Here is a 22074-nt window from a genome sequence, read left to right as displayed (position 1 = left end):
CATATATTTCTCTGATTAGTTATTTTAAACTTGTTTCCATTCATTGTGGTCATGTTATTCATTTGAAATACATTACACTTATTTATTTCAATTGACATTAGCTTTTAAGTTTCCCCCTCCTCATTCTTATTGATTTATTTTTTGAATATGTAAGATATTAACATGCTTTCAAAAGTCAAAACTATACAAAGAGTTATACTCAGAGAACAACCATTCCCTCCTGTGTCCCTTCCATTCATCCCCTCACCCCTACTCCTTGCAGAAAACATATTTCATTGTTTTCTGGTTTATCCTGCCTGTGTGTCTTTTTGCAATGATAATGTATATTTTCTTATTTTCCCTCTTTCTTCCACAAAATATAACATTTATATGGTCTTTTGCACTTTGCTTTTTAAAATTTAATATCTCCTAGAAATCATTCCATATCGTTCCTAGAGATCTTCCTAGTTCTTCTTTACTGATGCACAGTACTCCATTGTATGGATGTATTATAGTTTATTCAATCAACCTGTCCACTTAGATATTAGTTTCTAATATTTTGATATTACAAATAATGCAATATATTATTGCATTATTATTATTATTATTATTTTTTGAGACGGAGTCTCGCTCTGTCGCCCAGGCTGGAGTGCAGTGGCCGGATCTCAGCTCACTGCAAGCTCTGCCTCCCGGGTTTACGCCATTCTCCTGCCTCAGCTTCCCGAGTAGCTGGGACTACAGGTGCCCGCCACCTCGCCCGGCTAGTTTTTTTGTATTTTTTAGTAGAGACGGGGTTTCACCGTGCTAGCCAGGATGGTCTCGATCTCCTGACCTCGTGATCCGCCCGTCTCGGCCTCCCAAAGTGCTGGGATTAAAAGCTTGAGCCACCGCGCCCGGCCTTATTGCATTATTAAAGTAATAAAGTGCTGTGATTACAGGCGTGAACCACCACAGTCGGCCAAATTTACTTCTTAATGAAGTATTTATAATATAGCAAAAATGATCAAAAGTTCTAGAGAAAAATAGGCAAAATACATAAACAGACAATCCACTAAGAGCTATATAAAGATAGTTTTGGCCAGGTGCGGTGGCTCATGCCTGTAATCCCAGCACTTTGGGAGGCCGAGGCAGGAGGATCACGAGGTTAGGAGATTGAGACCATCCTGGCTAACACGGTGAAACTCCATCTCTACTGAAAATACAAAAAAATTAGCCAGGCGTGGTGGTGGGCACCTGTAGTCCCAGCTACTTGAGAGGCTGAGGGAGGAGAATGGCGTGAACCCGAGAGGCAGAGCTTGCAGTGAGCCGAGGTCGCGCCACTGCACTCCAGCCTGGGCGACCGAGCAAGACTCCATCAAAAAAAAAAAAAAGTCTTAAACATATATAAAAACTTGTTCAACTTTATTCATAGTAAGAGAAATGCAAATTATTAAAATGATGTCGAGATATCATTTCTCACTCATCAGATTGGCCAAAAAAAGTCAAAAGCTTGATACAGTGGATATATTACTTTGTACATGTGTGTTTTTGAATTATTGGAGGTGTAACTTAAGGATACATTTCTACAAGTGGGGTTGCTGTGTTGAAGAGTAAATCTGCATGTAGTTTTGTTACATATTACCATATTCCCATCAGCAACGTATGAGAATACCTCTCCATGTACTCTCATATACTGCATCTTATATTGAGAATGAGATGTTTTCTTGCATCCTCCACAGCAGAGTGTATTGTCAAGGGTCCTGAGTCCTTTTGGACTGCTATAACAAAATACAGTCATGTGCTCCATAATGACATTTCAGTCAACAATGGACCACATATATGATGGTGGTCCCATAATATTTTAATAGAACTGAAAAATTGCTATGGCTTAAGTGAGATTGTAGCCATCATAACATAGTAGCGCAACACCTTACCTTTTCCATGTTTAGATATGTTTAGATACAGAAATAATTACCACTGTGTTACAATTGCCTATGGTATTTGGTATAGCAATGGGTCCTAAAGGTGTGTAGCCTAGGAGAAATAGGCTATACCATATGGTCTAGCTGTGTAGTAGAATGTACCATTTAGGTTTGTGTAAGTACATTCTATTATGTTCACACAACAAGGAAATTGCCTAATGACATGTTTCTCATAACATTGGTGTAAAATGATGCATGACTGGCTTATAAACAACAGAAATGTGTTTCTAACAGTTCTGGAGGCCTGGAAGTTCAAGATCAAGACACTGGCAGGTTTGGTGTCTAACGAGCGGCCACTTCCCCTTAGAGGGTCTTTTCAGTGTGTCCTCACATGGCAGAAGGAGAGAAGGATTTCTCTCTAATCCCATTTAAAGGGTTCTGTCCTCATAACCTAGTCACCTCCCAAAGGCCCCACCTCCTAATACCATCACCTTTGGGGTTAGGATATTAATTTGGTGGTGGTGGGGATATAAACACTCAGTCCACTGTATCAAGCTTTTTAAATTTTATTTATTTATTTATTTATTTTTTTTGAGGCTGGAGTGCAATGGCACGATCTCAGCTCACTGCAACCTCCACCTCCCAGGTTCAAACGATTCTCCTGCCTCAGCCTCCCGAGTAGCTGGGACTACAGGCATGTACCACCATGCCCTGCTAATGTGTTTTTATTTTTAGTAGAGATGGAGTTTCATTATGTTAGCCAGGATGGTCGCCTTTGACTTTTTTTTTTGCCAATCTGATGAGTGAGAAATGATATCTTAACGTCATTTTAATAATTTGCATTTATCTTACTATGAATAAAGTTGAACATCTTTTATATATGTTTAAGACTATCTTTAGCTCTTAGTGGATTGTCTCTTTATGTATTTTTGCCTATTTTTCTCTACAGTTTTTGGTCATTTTTGTTATATTTTAAATGGTTTTTAAGAAGTAAATTTGGCTGGGTGTGATGGCTCATGCCCGTAATCGCAGCACTTTGGGAGGCCAAGGCAGGAGGATGACTTGAGGCAAGGAGTTCAAGACCAGCCCTGGCAACATAGTGAGACCCTGTCTCTACAAGAAAATTAAAAAATAAAAAATAAACCAGGCAAGGTGGTGCACACTTGTAGTCCCAGCTACTCAGGAGGCTGAGGCAGGAGGATCATTTTATTCCAGGAGCTCAAAGTTACAGTGAGCTATGATTGTGCCACTGCACTCCAGCCTAGGGTGACAGAGTGAGACCCTGTCTCAGAAAAAAAAAGAAAAAAAGAAGTAGAAGGAGAAGGAGGAGAAAGAAGAGAAGAAGAAGAGGAAGAAGAAGGAGAAGAAGGAGAAGGAGAAGGAGAGAGGGAGCGAGAGAGAGAAAGAAAGAAAGAAAGAGAAATTTAAGATATCAGATCTTTATCTGTGATACATATTGTGAATATTGTATCCCAGTTTGTCATTTCCTTTTCTTATGTTTTGTCATGTAACACATTATTATTTTTATATAGTTAGTTTTATCAATCTTTTATTTGTTTTGCCTCTGCATTTGAAATTATAGTTACAAAACCTTTCCCTACACTGAAGTTAAAAAGGAATCCACCCAAGTTTTCTTCTAGAACTTGTATAGTTTTTTTTCCCAATAAAGCTCTTGATCCATTTCGAGTTTATGCTTGTGTGTGGTATGAAGGGTGAATCTAACTTTTTTTCCGCCAAATAGCTCTAATATGTTTTTTAAAGCCTATAAGGTAATTCTCTGAATTGCTAATAATTGGTTTTGGATTCTTGAACTATGTTGACTTAGTTTTTCCTCTTTTTCACTCTTGCCCAGGCTGGAGCACAGTGGTGCAATTAGGGCTCACTGCAACCTCAACCTCCCAGGCTCAAGGATCCTCCTGCCTTAGCCCCCTGATTAGCTAGTACTCTAGGCACACGCCAACATGCCTGGCTAATTTTTTGTAGAGACAGATTTCACCATATTGCCCAGCCTGTTCTCAAACTCCTGGACTCAAGCGATCCTCCCGCCTCTGCCTCTCAAAGTGTAGGGATTACAGACGTGAGCCACCACACCTGGCCCCAATCTTTCTTTAGTGAACTTTTTTTCCCCCGTGGGAGAAAAGATTTTCGAAAAGAAATAGAGAGCTATGACAAGGACGTTGGCATTCTACAGGTCATGAGTGTCATTAACATTGCTTCCATCCTCAGAACTGATAACATCTACAGTCTTTACTGTGTAGCTTAGGACTTCATTTACACTTGCCCGTATTATTTCTGTTTCATAAATGTATGTTCTTCTCAATTAGATTGTGATTTTACATCCCATAAGTGCACACAGACATCATAGGCAACTTTTTCCTGATTTTTACTTCAGTACATATTGTAACTACTTTTACATACCCTTGACTAGTTCATCGTGTATCTAACAGTAATGGAAAAATACCGCTATTAGTTAATTTAAGTATTCCAGGCTGGGTCAGAGAAAATGGTAGTAGATTTAATTCTATTTCTTTATCTCCTTTGTCTAGGCTCCAAACACTATATCCCAGTCTTAACAGGGAGATTATATATTATTAAACATATCTTTACAGATTAAAACATAGAGACTTAGAAAGTAAAGGAAATAGTTTTAATGTTTTTTAAAATTTTTGAGCCCTATCTCATTTTAAAAGAAATTAAAAATTTTATTTATTACACTTTGCTTTATATGAGAGTGAATCCTAGAAAAGTTTGTGTAGGTAATTTTTAGTTAATTGTATCATGATTTCAATGCTGGCTAAATGATGATAAATAAAAATATGCATGCATGTATTCATATATAATACTTCAAACACGTACACACAATCTATCACCAAGATTAGATGGACTGTCTCTTGTTCTTCTGCAGACTAACCTAAAGTTTAGATTTTGTTTCTACTTTTTCTCCAAGGCTTTTGTTGCTATTTCTGCAAAGTTGATATTACCCATAAAATATTTTGGGGAGATGGACACGCTGTGTGATTTATCCAGGGATCTGTACCCCTTTAGGAATGTCCCTTTATGGTTTACATCTTTGCCTTATATACTTTTCTCCTCCTTTTCCTCCTGGTGAATTCCAACTTACATTTTAGAAACCTGACTTCATCATCACCTCCTTGGTGATACGTTTCTTGACAGAATTAAGCAGTTCTTGTTAGTGCATCTGTGCCTTGTACATACTTCTTTTGCTGTATTTATCATACTGCAGGGCATTTCTATGTTTACAGGTGTTTCCCCTACCAGTGTGTTAACTTCTTGGGGGTGGAGCCATGTGCTCAGTATTTGATTTCTTAACTGACTGGGTAGTGATAGAGGAGTAACATGAATGGCTGTCCAGGGGCATCAGCCTGGTGGAAAATGTTGAGAGTGGATGGTGCACAACATTATTGTGGTTCTCTGGGAAAAGGAATTTCTTAAATCTTCTTTCTACTCTGTGAAGGTTCTAATGGGAGAAAGCACTGATATTTGTAGGACCTGGAATTCTTCTTACAAGTTTTACTTTTATTTATTTATTTTTTTGAGACGAGTCTTACTCTGTCGCCTAGGCTGGAGTGCAGTGGCACAATTTTGGCTCACTGCAACCTCCGCCTCCTGGGTTCAAGCAATTCTCTGCCTCAGCCTCCTGAGTAGCTGGGATTATAGGTGTGTGCCACCATGCCCAGCTGATTTTTTGAACTTTTAGTAGAGATGTGGTTTCACCATCTTGGCCAGTCTGGTCTCGAACTCCTGACCTCAGGATCCACCCACCTCAGGCTCCCAAAGTGTTGGGATAACAGTCGTGAGCCACTGCACCAGGTCACAAGTTGTATTTTTTACATAAATAACAATTAAGATAATTTAAATGAGAAAACATACCCACAGTGTCACTATCAAATCATTAGTTATTTTCATTTTTCCCTACTCCTGGAGGTATTTATTCTTAAAATGTTGGATTGCTTCTATAAAGTGTTTTATTGTTTCCTGTATTTTAATTTTACACAATAACCCCTCCTGATTTTAGGTTTTAAATGCCTTATAGAGAGATCACTGTCATAATGCATTTTTATATCGACTTTAACACTTAAGCTCAAAGCAAGTATTCAGATGCTTGACTGACATTATTCAAGCCACCAAAGTATTTTTAGAGCCTATAATAGTTCAGATACTATATAGGTTCTCAGTATACAAAATTGAGTAAGGTGTAATCCTTACCTTTACAAAAGTTGTAATTGAGGAGTCGTAAGTAAAGTACCATGTATACATAGTATACAGAAACCATTCATAGAGACTATTGTGAGTTGCATAGGAAACATTTATATTACTACCCATATAAAGTTATTGAACTGAACCAAGGTTAAAGAATGGAGATGGAGTCTCAGTCTGTCACCCAGGCTGGAGTGCAGTGGTGCCATCTGGGCTCACTGCAGCCTCCGCCTCCTCAGTTCAAGCTATTCTCCTGCCTCAGCCTCTCAAGTAACTGGGATTACAGGTGTGTGCCACCATGCCTGGCTAATTTTTTTGTATTTTTAGTGGAGATGGAGTTTCACCATGTTTGCCAGGCTAGAGGAATGACATAATTATAATCATTATCCTGATTTGGCATTTGTTCATTTAACATACACTTTTGAGTGCCTACTGGGTGCTAAGGAGTAGCCCCCAATTAATCTCCAGAACTTGTCATTTTCATTATAGCAATTCTAACTCGCTGATAATAGTTTGCTTATTTGTTTTTTGTAGGTTTGTTTGTTGTCTATTTTTCCCCACTAGAATGTAAGCTCCATGTGAAAAGCACCTAGTAGGCACTTTTGAGTGCCAGGCACTCTTCTGGGAATACAGTATTGAACAAAACCAATATGGGCTCTTTTCACATGGAGCTTATATTCTAGTGGGGAAAAACAGACCACAAACAAACACACAACAACCAAATAAATAAACGAACTATTATCAGCAAGTAAGAATTGCTATAATGAAAATGGCATGTTCTACAGAATGACTGGGGTCTACTCTTTAGGTGGCAATCGTTTAAGATCCCTCTGAGGAAGCGACTGATACTTGAATGACAAGAGGGAGCCAGCCTTGCAAAGATCTGAAAAGATCTTCAGGTGTAGAAAATAGCAAATGCAAAGGCCCTGGGGCTGGTACACAGTTGGTGTGTTTAAGGAACAGCAGGTGGGTGTATGTGGCTGGAACTGTACTAAACTAACAAGAAAGTGACAGGACATAGGGTTGGAAAAGTAGGCAGAGGCCAGGTAATGTAAGACCTTCTAGGTTTGGGTAAAGAATTTTAATTTTATTCTAAATACAGTGGCAAATTTTGGAGAATTTTGAGCAGGGCAGTGATAACCAATTTGCATTTTAAAAAACTCTTTTGTAGGAAATTCATAGTTAGGAGGTGATTGTGGTAGTCCAGGGTGGAAATGATCGTGACTTATCTAAGTGATGGTAGTAGCTGGTAGCAGTAGAGATAGGAATAAATGAAAGGATTTGTGATGTATTTTGGAGGTAGAATTGACAAGATTGGGATTAAATGTGGGTGGTTAAGGAAATAGTGGATTCAATGTCTTGTAGGATTTTTGACTTAAGCATCTATCTATGTAGAGGGCAATGCAATTTACCAAAATATGGAGGAGTGAGTTTGAAGATGGGATTGGAAATTCATGTTCCTTTTTGAGAATGTTAAATTTGAGTTGCCTGTTAGACTTCTAAGTAGAGATGGCAAGAAGATATGTAGTTCTGGGCTTCATGAAAGAAGTTTTTGCATAGAAATACATATATGGTGGCCAAGAGCGGTGGCTCATGCCTGTAATCCCAGCACTTTGGGAGGCCGAGGCAGGCTGATCACCTGAGGTCAGGAGTTTGAGACCAGCTTGACAAAATTGGAGAAACTCCGTCTCTACCAAAAATACAAAATTAATTGGGTGTAATGGCACATGCCTATAATCCCAACTACTTGGGAGACTGAGGCAGGAAAATCACTTGAACCTGGGAGGCGGAGGTTGCGGTGAGCCAAGATCACACCATTACACTCCAGTCTGGGCAACAAGAGTGAAACTCCATCTCAAAAAAAAAAAAAAAAATTAGAAGAAAATAAATACAAATGTGGGAGTCATCAACTCTTAGATGTATTTAAAGCCATAAGAGCAGATGAAATTATACCTATGGAATGAGGGTAGATGGAAAAAGAAGGAGGTCCCTGTACTGATGCTGGGGGAATACTAACAATTTGAGGCTGATCAGAGGAGGAATATTCAGAAACAACTTTAAGAGAGTAGCCAGAGATAGAGTAAAAACCAGAACTGTGAGATGTAACAGAAACCAAAAGAAGAAAGTGTTTAAAGAAAGGAGTGATGAATGTGTCAAACATTACTGAGAGATGGAGGAAGATGGGGAAAGGAGATGATTGTTGAACTTGGCGACAAGTTGCGATGTGTTGAGAAACAGTAGGTGGGAAAGTGGAGATAGAGACCATGCACACCTGATTCAGGATTTTTTGCTATAAATGGAAGGAGAAAAATGGGACAATGGGTGGAGGTGATATGAAATAAATGTTTTATTTTAATGAATGATATTAAGGCAGGTTTATTTGCTGATGGGAATGAGTCAGCAGACAGATAAAAACTTATGATGTAGCAGAAGGAAGAGAGAATTGAGTGGAGTCCTTGAAAAGGCAAGAAAAGATGGGATCTGGAAAACAACTGCAAGTGCTGGTTTTTGACAGGAACAGGGACAGTTCTTTCAATGTAACAGAAGAAAGGTAGGCAGTGTGAGTACAGGCATGGAAAGGTTAGCATATTTGGTAGTAAGAAGAAGGGAGAATGCCTGTCTAATTTTTTCCTCCTTCCATGACATAGTTGAGTTTATCAAAACAAAATAATATGCCTACCATTATGTACAAAGGAAGTACGCTAGATAGTCTCTAGATAGTCTTATCTAAGGTACTGTTTCAGTATCCATTTCTTTCTAACAAACTACAGTTGATCCTTGAGCAACATGGGGTTAGGGACATGGGCATCGTCTCTGCCTGTGCAGTTGGAAATCCACATATAACTTTTGACTCCCCCAAAACTTAATAAGTTAATAGCCTACTGTTGACTGGGAAGACTCGCCGATAACATAAACAGTCAATTAACACATATGTATATTATACACTGTATTCTTACAATAAAGTAAGCTAGAGAAAAGAAATGTCATTAAGAAACTAAAAGGAAGAAAAAATATATTTACTATTCACCGAATGGAAGTGGTCTTCCATTCTCATGGTCTTCACATTGGGTAGGTTGAGGAGGAGGAGGAGGAGGAGAAAGAGTAAGGGTGAGTCTTGCTATCTCAGGGGTGGCAGAGGTGGCAGAGGTGGCAGAGGTGGAGGAGGTGGAGGAGGTGGAAGGGGAGGCAGGAGAGGCAAGCGCATTCAGTGAAACTTTCACTGGAAAAAATCTGTGTATATGTGGCCCCATGCAATTCAAACCTGTGTTGTTCAAGGGTCAACCAAACTTCCAAACTTAGTGGCTTAAAACAACAATTTATTGTTTCTCACTTTTTGGTAGATTGACTAAGTGGTCCTTCTGTTTCACAAGGGTTGGCCAGGGTCCTGAGAATGGTGAAATGTCCAGAATGGCCTCACTCTCGTGGCTGGCAGTTTGTGTTGGCTGCCAGCTGGAAGCTCAGCCGGGGCTGCCAGCCAGAGGCCTTGGTTTTCCTCCATGTGAGCCTTTTCACACAGATGGTTGGGTTTCCTCACCCCATGGCAGTCTCAGGGGTGAAGGACTTCCTACATGTTGGTCAGCTGGATTGTTTGGGAGGGATTCAGTATTAGGTTAGTTTCAGCTTTGGGGACCATATTTTATAATTTATCTATTCATACAATCTATAACTGAGAAACCATATCCATATTTTGACTTGCTAATTAAGACTGTCCGATAAGAATTCTTAACAACAACAGCTGTGATTTTTCTCAGACGTAGAAAATAAGTAAAGCTTCATTTCTCCTTTGGTGACTTGAATTTCTTTTCCCAGGTAGAAAACTGCCACCTGTCACCAGGACTCCTCTTATTTTTCTGTGCACATGGCAGATTTATCCTGGGTGCAAATTTTAAAAGTCCCATTTCCCTCGCTACACACGCACTAGTTACAGCATTTTTCTGAGGCACTGTCAAGTACCAATGAAAAGGGAGCACTGACTCCGTGATCACACACAGGAAAATGAAGAGCCCTTGCTTCTGACCCCATGAATGTAAACACAGTCAATGTGAAACTATACTTAAAGCTTTGTGTTCCCGAGATAATGAGAAAAAGGAAATCTGAAAAAGTGGCATGTTCATGAATAAGAAATGGTGGAGTCCAAAATATGGAAGAGAGCTAACTGACAGACAAATCCCAAAATCATGCAGCTTCTGGGAAAAGCCACTTGGCCCATACAGATATCCCTATAGCTTTTCATTGCAAAAAAGTTGGAATGTAAACATGATAATTCATTATAAAGTGAATTCTGTTTTCCCCTGAAGTTACATCACAAAACATGCAAACAAAAAATACCTGAAATTGAACATAAAGTTCCATTAGAAAAATGTATTTTTGGTGAGGAAGTGATAGGGAGGGGAACTAGTCCTTGCAATATTTTAGACTTGTATCACCCTTGCACCCTTATGTCTACTAGAAATTGAAATTACGGTTAAGCTGAAATACCTTATCTTTGCCATGTTTTCTGTATCTCACAGCATTTTCCCTACTTTTACCAGCACCTCCCCTTTCCAGACCATGGAAATTTCTTTTGTATCTGAGGTTCTTTCACAACTGAAGGGTTCTTTCATATCTGAGGGCTGTCCAATAAACTTTCTACAATGATAGAAATGTTCTGTATTTTCAGTGTTCAATACAATAGCCATTAGTTACATATGATGACTGAATGCTTGAAAAGTGGCTAGTGCAAATGAGAAACATAATTTAAAACTTTATAGTTAGCTTTAGTTACTTACAACTAAAATATAAATAGACACATGTGGTTAGTGACTACCACATTGGACAGCGAAGCCTGGTGTCTCACTTGTAGCTCATGGAATTCTGCTCCTCCTTTTCTCTAGATGATGAAAAACCTGAGCTGATGGACAATGCCCATAAGCATATTGTGATATTGCAACTCAGGTTTTTCATTAATGTAATTACTACAAATAAATACTATATGATAGTGTTTAGTGTATATTATATGATAGTAAATACCATATAGTATTTATTTGGAGTAATTTGATTAATGTTGTATCCCTCACTGGATCACAGGCTTCTTAGGAGTAAGGGCTTTGTCTGTTTTTTCTCACTTTTATATTATGCCCAGCACCTAGTACAGTATCTGGAACATAGTAGGTGCTCAATAAAGATATGAGTAAATGAATGAATTAAAGAATATTCAAACACCTTTGATATAAATGAGAAATGAGGACTCCATTATCTACTGTGTGTATGTGTGTGTGTGTGTGCGTGTGTGAGAGAGAGAGAGAGAGAGAGAGAGAGAGAATGGGAGAGAGATTGATTCTAGAGAATAATCTAAACATATGGAAAGGAGACAAAGACCAGGTTATTAAAGAGAAATAGAATTGATTGCATAATACTTCAGAATCAGAAAGTTGGCTTTATCAATAATAAGACTCTTCTTAAGCATTTACTATATGCCAGACAGTACCCTAAGTACTTTACATGAAGTATCTCATGTAATCCGCATAAGCTAACACTGTAGAATACACACTATTATTATCCCCATTTTACAGATGATATGGAGGATGACAGGAGTAATTTGCTGGAGGTCACACAGCAAGTAAGTAGTAGAACATGCATTTAAACCCAGGCAGTCTGGATTCAGAGCCTACCTTCTTAACCACAATGCTGTATTGCCTTCTGTTTGATTATGTCCATATGGTGACAGAAGCTTAGTGACCTCAAATGTCTGCATCAGGTCTTTTGTCTAAATTTAAGCTTCAGTAAACCAGTATCTCCTGGAGGTTTAGGCCTCTTTCCAGCAGTGCACATGGAGGGGAGGTGGGAATAGTAGCATAAGGATAATGGGATATGAAAATCTGTACGGGATTCTTTTTTCTCAAAGAGTCAAACAAATATTTTTATCTCTAGGATTTTTTGCCTTCTAATAATAAGGGGAAAATAAAAGTCTCCCCCTTCTCCAAATCTCTGGTCTGGTGAGAGAGATGAATGAAAGCTAAGAGTTACTGCTATCTTTGTGTGAATGAGAGTTTTACTTCACTTTCCCTCTCCCCTTCCCTCCTCTCTATCATAAATTTAGTGCTCCATAAATAGTCCAAGGTTGGCATTCCTATTTAGGTGCTTCTTTGTTTCATGTAAGCATAGCTTATCTTCCTGCGCTAGTTATACTGTTTGCCCCCCAACTCCCACCCATCAGATTCACTCTTTGCCCTTCCTTGTCCTGCCTGGAACCCTGTACATTGACCTTTATGGGTTCCCTCATCCTTTGGCTTCTGACTGTGGTTCATTCAGCAGAAACTTGGCATGGGGGTAGGAGGAAGAGCAGAAAGGAGAGACTGGATTGTTTCTTCCCCCTTCTTTCTCCCTACTTTACTGCCACATTCTTGCATGAGCTGCCTGATGGCCCCTTCGACGTGGCTCCAGTACTTACTTGGATCTGGTGACACTTCTTCTTCATCTCACCCCTGTATGTCGAGGGAAGGGAATGTTTTACCACTCATGCAGGCCCCTGAGTGTCTCTACTGAGTCTTGTTTCCCTTAGCTTGGCCCACATCTTTGTAGATAGTCCCTTTAATAAGTTATTTTCAGCAAACTGTTTTGAATAGAATAGTATTTCCTGCTTGGGACCCAGCCTGATATATTTTGCCTCTAGTGGTTTTCAGTTTTCTTAACGGCTGGAAGAGGCCTCAGGTAGATTGTTCCATAAACTGGATTATGAGATTGTGTTGCTTTGTTTCCAACATTGCTCAGGGGAGAGATACTCTGAATGTAGCAAGCATGTGTACCCTGTTACATGTATCAGAAATAGCTCATCAGGCTTTTTTTTTTTTTAACCCTTGAATGAAATGAACTCAAGATTATTCATTCCCTTTGCCCAGAGACTGATCATCAAGCAACCTTGTGATTACTAAATTGGTTTCCTAGGTATCCTGATGCAGAGAAAGGGGTATCTTGGAGGGTGGACACCAACAGTTCAGATCCTGGAAAAGTTTAATCCTCTCTTATATTGATCAAATGGATTGTTTTTAAAGAAAAGAAAAAAAGAATACAGTGTCCCTTCTTCCCCTTCCACATGCATACCACCTTTTTCCTTTCCAGCTTGCATTCCTCTTTTCTCTCTCTCTCTCTCTGATTTTTTTCTTTTTGGTTTTTACTTGCTTTTGCTTATGGCTTCAGCCCTGTGTTAAAATGAAGATTCCATTACTCAGCTCTATAAACTAATCTGTATCCATTCTTCTATACTGTGTCCATAGTCTGTCTTCCTTCCTGTTTTGATAAAAGAATAATTTTTCTTGTCAAAGACCAGCTCCTCTCTTTGTGCTCTTACACTCATCTCTCTTGTTTTCTCAAGGATTTCCATTCCTCACTTACTATCCACTTTCTCCCACAACAGTTTCTTCCTTCTTCTTGGAACATTCCTATTGCCATTATGAGCATGCTCTGACATCTCCTATTTTAGTAAAAACCCTTCCTTGACTCCATATCCCCCTCCAACTAGTGCTCATTTCTCTGTTCCTCTGCACAGCAAAACTTTTTGAAACAGTTGTTTATACTGGCTGGCACCACTTCCTTACCTTTCATTGACTCCATTCTGGCTTCCTTCCAGGAAGCCATCACTCCACTGAAGCAGCTTTAGTCAAGGTCATTAGTGACCTCCATGTTGCTGAATTCTATTGCCACTTCTCATCTTACTCAGCCTCTTATAAACATTGGACACAGCTGACCAGTCCCTTTTTAAAATACTTCTCTTGGCTTCTGTGGCACCATTCTTACAGTTTTCTTTCCTGACTCCTCCTCCTTTATTCAACCTCTAAACGTTGGTTTGCTGAGCACTTGAAATGTGACTAGTGAGAAATGAGATATGCCGTAAAACATAACATTCACTCTGGATTTCAAAGACTTAGTATTTAAAAAATGAATGTGAAATGTCTCATGAATAATTTTTTACATGGGTACATGTTGAAATAATAATATTTTAGATATATTAAGTTACTAAAATTATTCTGTTTCTTTTTAATATGGCTATAGAAAATGTAAAATTACACATGTAGCTCATATGTGTGGCTCACACATTTCTACTGGGCAGTGCTGTTCTAGAACCTCTTCCCTATTACCCTTCTCATTTCGTCTTATCTAGTTCTATAGCTTTAAATACCAACTATATGTTGACTCCCAAATGTAAACCTTTAACTCTAACCTTGTATTTTAAGCCAAGACTTATCTACCCACTTGTGCTTGAATTTCCATTTGCATGTCTAACAGGCATCTTGGTATTAATATGTCAAAAATGGAATTTTCTATTTCTTTCAACTACTGAATTTCTCATCTCAACCAATGGTGCCATCCTCTGTCCAAGCCAAAACTTTAGTCATCTGTGATTATTCTATTTTCCTTGCCCACTTCATCCACTCTAACAAGTCTTGTTGGTTCCATCTTCAAATTATATCTTAAATTCCATCAATTTTTCTTTATCTCCATGGCTACTACACAAGCTGAAACCACTGTCATCTCTCCTAGACTACTGCAAAAAAAACAAAAAGCAAAAAACAAAAAAAAAAGCAAAAAAAAGACCAGGACAGGACACTGCCAGCTTCCTAACTGGTCTTGTTGATTCCACTCTTGTACCATGACAGTCTCTGCCCCATACCTCAGAGTGATCTCTTTTAATTTTAAATCACGTGGTGTCTACTTCAACTCTCCAGTGACTTCCCATTGTGCTTAGAAAATAATCCATACTTACTTTGGATACAAACAAACAAACAAACTTACTTTAGTTTGCAAGGCCCAGCATGAGTCTCGTCACTACTTCTCTCCCTGACCTCATCCCATACCACTCTTCTTCCTTGTTATAACAATCTCTAGCCCCACTGGCCTTCCTTCCCTACTTTGATCATGTCAAGCTTATTATTTCCTCAGGCCTTTTGTGTGGGATTCTTCCCTCTGCTTCAAATGCTGTGCTCCCAGTGTTTTGTGTGGCTGACTCCTCTTCATTCTTCACGTCTCAACTCAAATTCTGTCTTCTTAGAGAAACCATGCCTGTAAGCACTGTCCTGTCCTGGTCATTGTTTTTTTTTCTTGGAGTCTCTCTTTGTCGCCCAGGCTGGAGTGCAGAGGCGCCATCTTGGCTCACTGCAACCTCCGCCTCCTGGATTCAAGCAATTCTCCTGCCTCAGCCTCCCAAGTAGGTGGGTCGGCAGACGCCGACCACCACACCCAGATTTTTTTTTTTTTTTGGTAGAGATGGGGTTTCACCATGCTGGCCAGGCTTTTCTCAAACTCTTGACCTTAGGTAATCTGCCTGCATCGGCCTCCCAGAGTGCTGGGATTACAGGCATGAGTCACTGTACCTGTCCTGTCCTGGTCATTTTCAATCCAATCATACTCACATACCTCTCTCTTTATTTCCCCCTCTTTTCTTTCTCTCACTGAATTTATTTTTGTTTATTTCTTCCTTTTAGTGTCTGTCTCCCTTTACAAGTGTAAACTGTTTAAGGGCAGAGGCCTTAGGTGTCTTATTTGCCTCTACGTTCTTAGCATCTGATAGAAAGCTTGAAACAGAGTAGGCGCTAAAGACACTTTTGAATGATAAGTTCTAAAATAAGTATTAATCAAATGGATGTTCTAAAAGAAATAATGAAATAAAAATGCTATTGGAATGAATAAGTTCATTTTGAAATGAATAATATAGGATGCCTTAGAAATGAAGGCATAACATAAGGAGTTATGCATTACACTTTAACAGATATTAATCCTTTATTGTGACTGAGTTTGTCATATCAGCAAATATTGAGGGCCTAGCATTTGCAAAACACACTGTCTCTGCCCTTATAATTGCGAGAGACGAGAGAGCAGTGGGACACTGAGCCTCTGAAATACAAAGGGGAAGGATGACATTAAAGGAGAAGTGGTGTGTGTGTGTGTGTGTATGTGTGTCTGTGTGTGTGTGTGTGTATAAGAATCAAGAATGGGCATCTGCTCAACAGAAAACAGCTCACCTGACTCCAATTTTGCCTAGATTTTAGCTCTAGCAGGAACCATGGCTATTATTTCTTTAGCATCTGGGGCAGTGCTATGCATAGCAGATTTTTCAATAAATGTTTCTGGAAGAATGAATAAATAAATTTAGGAATTGTAACAAAAACTCAGGGAAAGTAGTCTTAAAATTACTGACTTCGGATGATATTGAAGTGTCTAGAAACCACATGAAAAAGAATGCACATGAACTAAAAACTATAAAGTAGAAACAGATGAATTGGACACTTGAAGGTACACTAGCATGAGGATTTGGGACTAAGAGAATAATTCCTTTTTCTTGTCCTGCTTCACGCCCCCAGAGTTGAATCAACCTCAGAGTTCCTGTTGACCTCAGGAGAGGATTCCAAAAACACAAATCAGGAAAACAGAGTGGGGGAAATCTTTGAAAGTTAAACAGCAAAAACATCCATCTTGAGGACATCTCATTTTTTCCCAATCCAAGTTAGATCTGCTATGATATGTAAAAGAAAATGAATGATGGTGTTGATCATGAATGTATTATCTGGTTGTGATAATAATGAACAGATGTATCTGTGTCCGGACTGTACTTCTGCTATGGTCTATTTTAGGGAGCTTCTGGATTTTAATCTAAAAGTGATATCTGGAAAAGAGATAATAATTTGTGTTCACATAGCACTCTTCATCCAAAGGTCTCAAAGCACTTTACAAAGGAATAATTATTATTATCCCAGATGGAACAACTCAGACAGAGGGACTGCTGCACTTTTCAGCAAATTGGGGAGTGGAAGCCCCTTGACTCCAAGCATAGCCGTAGGCTATAAATTATTGAATCCTGGCCTCTCTTGATTGGGAACTGGAACTACCAATGAGAGGTTTTTTTTTTTTTTTTTTTTAAATAAAGCAGAAAATCAGGCTCCAATCTTAAGAATTTCAGCATGTGTTCAAAACATATGAAAGTGAATGCTTTTAAAACTGATGAATTTTGGGCAAAGTATGGCTACTTAAAATAAGAAAAGTGGTTATTACAGTCAAACTAATAATGGTTAACGTGCTGAACACTATTCTAGGTGGGTTATACATATTATTTTATTTAAGACTCATAACAATTTTAATGATGTAGAAAGATATATCATTTTACTCACTTTACAGTTGAGGAAACTGAGACAGAGAATGTAAGTAGCTAGGCCAAAATGTCAGTCAAGTAAACTGGCAGAGCTGGAATTCAGACGCAGGCAGTTTGACTCCAGAGACTTCACTCTTAGCAAGTTTCTCTGTGTCCAGGTACTGTGTGAAACATTTCACATGAATTAACTCACTTAATCCTTACACAACTCCTAAGAAGTAGATATTTTATTGGGGGCCCCTCCCAAAAAATGAAATCAGAGAAATTAGAGACCTCTTAGATGATAATGAAAGTGACACCAAGAGACTGCCTCTTACCCAGAGAGTTCTGACGGTGCTATGCATGAGGACGTGCTTTGGCAATGGACAAGCTTGGATTAGAGTCCCAACTGTGTCTGTCATTTGGAAAGTTATTAAACCACTATAAATTTTCCTTTTGTGAAATGCAAAGTAGTTAAGGCTCAGAAATGAAAAGACTTAAAAAGGTGAAGTGGCCGGGCATGGTGGCTCAGCCTGTAATCCCAGCACGTTGGGAGGCTGAGGTGGGAGGATCACGAGGTCAGGAGTTCAAAACCAGCCCGACCAAAATGGTGAAACCCTTTTCACCATTGGTGAAACCAAATGGTGAAACCAAAATGGTGAAACACCATACAAAACCCTTTTTGTAAAAATACAAAAATTATCTGGGTGTGGTGGCGCGTGCCTGTAATTCCAGCTACTCAGGAGGCTGAGGCAGGAGAATCGCTTGTACCCGGGAGGCAGAGGTTGCAGTGAGTCGAGATGGCGCCACTGCACTCCAGCCTGGGTGACAGAGCGAGACTCCATCTCAAAAAACAAACAAACCAAAAAGGTGAAGTGACTTGTCCAAGCTCACGTTCCAGTAGAGGTGGAGTCAGGATTTTGAAAAGTAGACAAAAGAGCACTGGGCCAGGGGTCAGGGAATGAGGGCTATTCCTGCTGCCAACAAGGCTGTGTGACCTTGAGCAAGTCAAATAATCTCCATGGTCTCTGTGTCTTCCTCTGTAAAAGAAGGACATCAGGCTACATTGATACTAAAGTCTTCCCCAGTGCTAACATTCTGACTCTCAATATCTGTTTTCTGTTTAGTCCCTTGTTTGAAAATCCTTGGAGGAAAAGAAATTAACCACACAGAAACTGAAAGTGACTCTGGAAGCCAAATTTAGAAAACAGATTTCAAAAGGAGAAAAAATAAGTTTACAAAATTTCTTTATTTAGAAAGTGAGACTGCCCTGCAAAGTGTTCGGCTTGATTTGTGAGACTCAGTGACCAGATAAAGGCCATACAGATCTCCTTGATTAGCCAGTTCTCCTAGCTGCAGTAAGCCATGAACCTGGTTCAGTGGCCCTTTCTGGCCTGCTATCCTGGCTAAAGCTGGAAGAAGCCCATCCTGTGTGGGAGGGATCTGAGAAAAGAAGCCAAGCTTTTCATGTGGGTGTTCTATCTTGAATTCAGAATGTCTATACCATTCTGTCTACTTCTGTTTTTGTTCTTAGTGATTATTATATAGTGACACAGCCCACTGCTACCATGAACCAGTTTTTTTCACCACCTTGTGCTAAGCCATGGTATAGTGAACAGGTCTGGCTTCCATTTCTTTATGTGGTTCTATTCAAAAGTGTGCGCTTGAGTTTGTTATAAATCTTGGCAAAAAAAGATATCCATAGCTTTGTGATCTTGGGAAAGTCACTTAAATTCTCCGTGTGTCAATTTTCCTCATGTTTTTGTAAAATAATGCTTATCCCACGTGCTCTTCAGTGTTATGAATTTCGAATAGTGTATATGTGGAAGTAGTTTGAGGAAATTAAACACCTCTTAGACGACAATGAAAGTGATGCTGGCCAGGCACGGTGGCCCACACCTGTAATTCCAGCACTTTGGGAGGACGAGGTGGGTGGATCACTTGAGGTCGGGAGTTCGAGACCAGCCTGGCCAACATGGTAGAACCCTGTTTCTACTAAAAATACAAAATTAGCTGGGAGTGGTGGCAGGACCCTGTAATCCCAGCTACTTGGGAGGCTGAGGCAGAATTGCTTGAACCTGGGAAGCAGAGGTTGCAGTGAGCCAAGATTGCACCATTGCACTCCTGCATGGGCAACAAGACCAAAACTCCGTCTCGAAAAATAAATAAATAAATAAATAAATAAATAAATAAATAAATAAATAAGAGAGAGAGGAAAATAATATATTTATTCTTCATAACATGTTCTATTGAAAAATTGTATTGCTTTTTTTTTTTTTTTTTTTGTGACAGGGCTCTGTTGCCCAGGCTGGAGTGCAGTGTTATGAGCCTTACTGAAACCTCTGCCTCCTGGGTTCTAGCATTTCCCTGCCTCAGCCTCCCAAGCAGCTGGGATTACAGGTGAGCGCCACCACGCCCAGCTTTTTTTTTTTTTTTTGTAGTAAAGATGGGGTTTCACCATGTTGGCCAGGCTAGTCTTGAACTCCTGACCTCAAGTGATCCACCCCACTTAGCCTACCAAAGTAGGCTAATACCGCTTAGAAATTCTCAGCTCTTAGATTGGAAACCACCAGTGTAAGTAAAATATTAATAATTCTCAACTTTAATTTTGGCCCTTACTGTGCACCAGACATTGTTCTAAGCACTTTACATATTATCTCACGTAATCCACATCCTCCTCATCCTTCTAGTCTCAGCTTAAATGTTATCTCCTCAGACAAGCCTTCTGTTATCCAAGTAGACCTATCCTCTCCCCTTTCCATTATTCTCTATCATTTCATCCTGTTTATTTCCTTCAGGATACTCAGCAATACAAGTAATTAGTTACCCATTTGTGTACTTGTTTACTGTTTCTTCCCAGTCAGAGTATGAGCTTTGAGAGCACAGACATGTACTATTGAACAGTTTGGTTCACCACAGTGTACCCAGTAACATATAGTGCCTCAGTGACTGGCACAGAGGAGCCATTTGATTGAATATTTATTGAAAGTACATAATAAGCAAAAAATGGCTTTATGAAGTAGACCCTATTATTTTCTCCTTCATACTGATAAGGAAACTAAGGCCTAGAGAGTAAAATAGACTCATCCCAAAGTTGGTAAGTCACAGAGTTGCTTTAAAACCCAGCTCTTCTGGACTCTAGAGCACAAATTCTTCACTATGACCCTGGTCTCAGGAACAGAAGACTGAGGTCAGTCCTGGCTGTGTGAGATCTTGAGTAAGTCCCCTATCCCCTCTGGGACTTTTCTTTCATTGAAAAATGAAAGAGTGGATGTCACTATCTTCCTTATGGTGATGTTTTGTGATTTATGAGGTCGGTGATCTATGAAAATGAAATGGGGGACACTGAAGGAGCCAACAAGATTGGCTTGATGCCTTTAAAAGTGCCAATTTTCAGTTATTTTCTTCCTTCTCTCCTTCTTTCACTGGAGATTTGCTAATCCTTATTTTATGCTAGGCATTGTGTTGGAGGTAATAGGAATCCAAAGGCGAAAAGGATATATATATAGTCCCTTATATTAACGTGCCTGGCCTGATGGGAGATGCAGACCCATTAAATGGCTGCTTGAAATACAGTATGGGCCATATCCCAACAGTAATACTATGTGTGAGGCTCATGGCAATACAGAGGAGGAAGGGATTAATTCCATCATCTATGTGTATGTTGGTGGGAGTAGAGGTGGCTATGTAGGAAGGGGGATGCAGTATAATGCTGAGCTGGGCCTTGGGAAAAGAATAGTTATCCATGTGGACAAGGTGGAGGTGAGGCTTTCTGGACACAAGAGACATTGTGTGCAGAAGCACACCAAGTAACAGCATGAAGTGCTGAGGATTGCTAGGGCGGGGGGTTGGCTCTCAGGATATGAAGTTGGCTAGGCAAAGGGAGCCCATGAAGAGCCTTGCTGAGGAGTTTGGACTTTACATCTGAGAGCGGTAGCATGGCCAAATTGTGCTTACATTTTATTTTTAGAAGAATCACTCTGGCATTGGTAGGACTGGAGATAGGTGATGAGGTGAAAAGAGTGGAGACCAGTTAATAGGCTTTGAAGTTGTCCAGGTGAGAGAAGATGAGGACTTGGACTTAAGGTGTTTGCAGCAGAGTTGGAGTGGAAGTAGATAAATTGGAGATTATTTTAAAAGGGAGACCCAAAGGCCTTGGTGATTAATTGGATGAGGAAGAATAAAAGATGAGATGAAGGGACTTATTGTAATGGATTGATATAGTCTAAAAGAATAAAACAGTGGCATTAATAATTATAGGTGATTTGGAGTGAAGTGGAAGAAATAATGATGTTGGTTTTGGATGTATTGAGTTTAAGATGTCTCTTAGCCTGTAGGAAAGGAGTAGCTCTCTCTACTTCCTTTCCAGAATAGCAGTCCTAGCCTAAGTCAGTCATCCTTGGACCAGTTTCCTGCGGAGCCCAGTTCGGTATAAAATTCCCCAAGATCTCACTGGCATTCCTGAGCCCCACATCCTTCAAGGTTAAAAGCTGAGTGTTGAAAACTCCCTGGACCCTCACTGATAGGCAAATGGATTATGGAGCTGGGTGTGTGTGTGTGCGTGTTTTAAATCAGATGCTGGCTCCAGTGCAGCAAACTCTTCTGCCTTTTGCAAGCATCAGCCTTGGAAAAAAAACAAAAAACAAAAAACCGTTTTTTATGGAGCAGCCTCTGGCCCTGACAGGCTCTGGCTCTCTATTGGCTCCCAAAAGCCCCCCACCTCTCTTAGCAGATTTTTAAAAGATGAGGTTGTACAGTGCTCAGCCAGATCCCCACGTGGCTGCTGAAGAAAGGCCAGAGTGTTGGGGACTGGACCCTTTCTCAGCCACCACTTCGGTGTCCTCAATGCTGAGACAAGACACCTTGTAGCTCAACTCT

Source organism: Colobus angolensis, unplaced genomic scaffold, assembly GCF_000951035.1.
Source record: "Colobus angolensis palliatus isolate OR3802 unplaced genomic scaffold, Cang.pa_1.0 Scaffold142, whole genome shotgun sequence".
In the NCBI taxonomy this organism is placed as follows: Eukaryota; Metazoa; Chordata; class Mammalia; order Primates; family Cercopithecidae; genus Colobus; species Colobus angolensis.
This window is presented reverse-complemented; position numbering follows the sequence as displayed.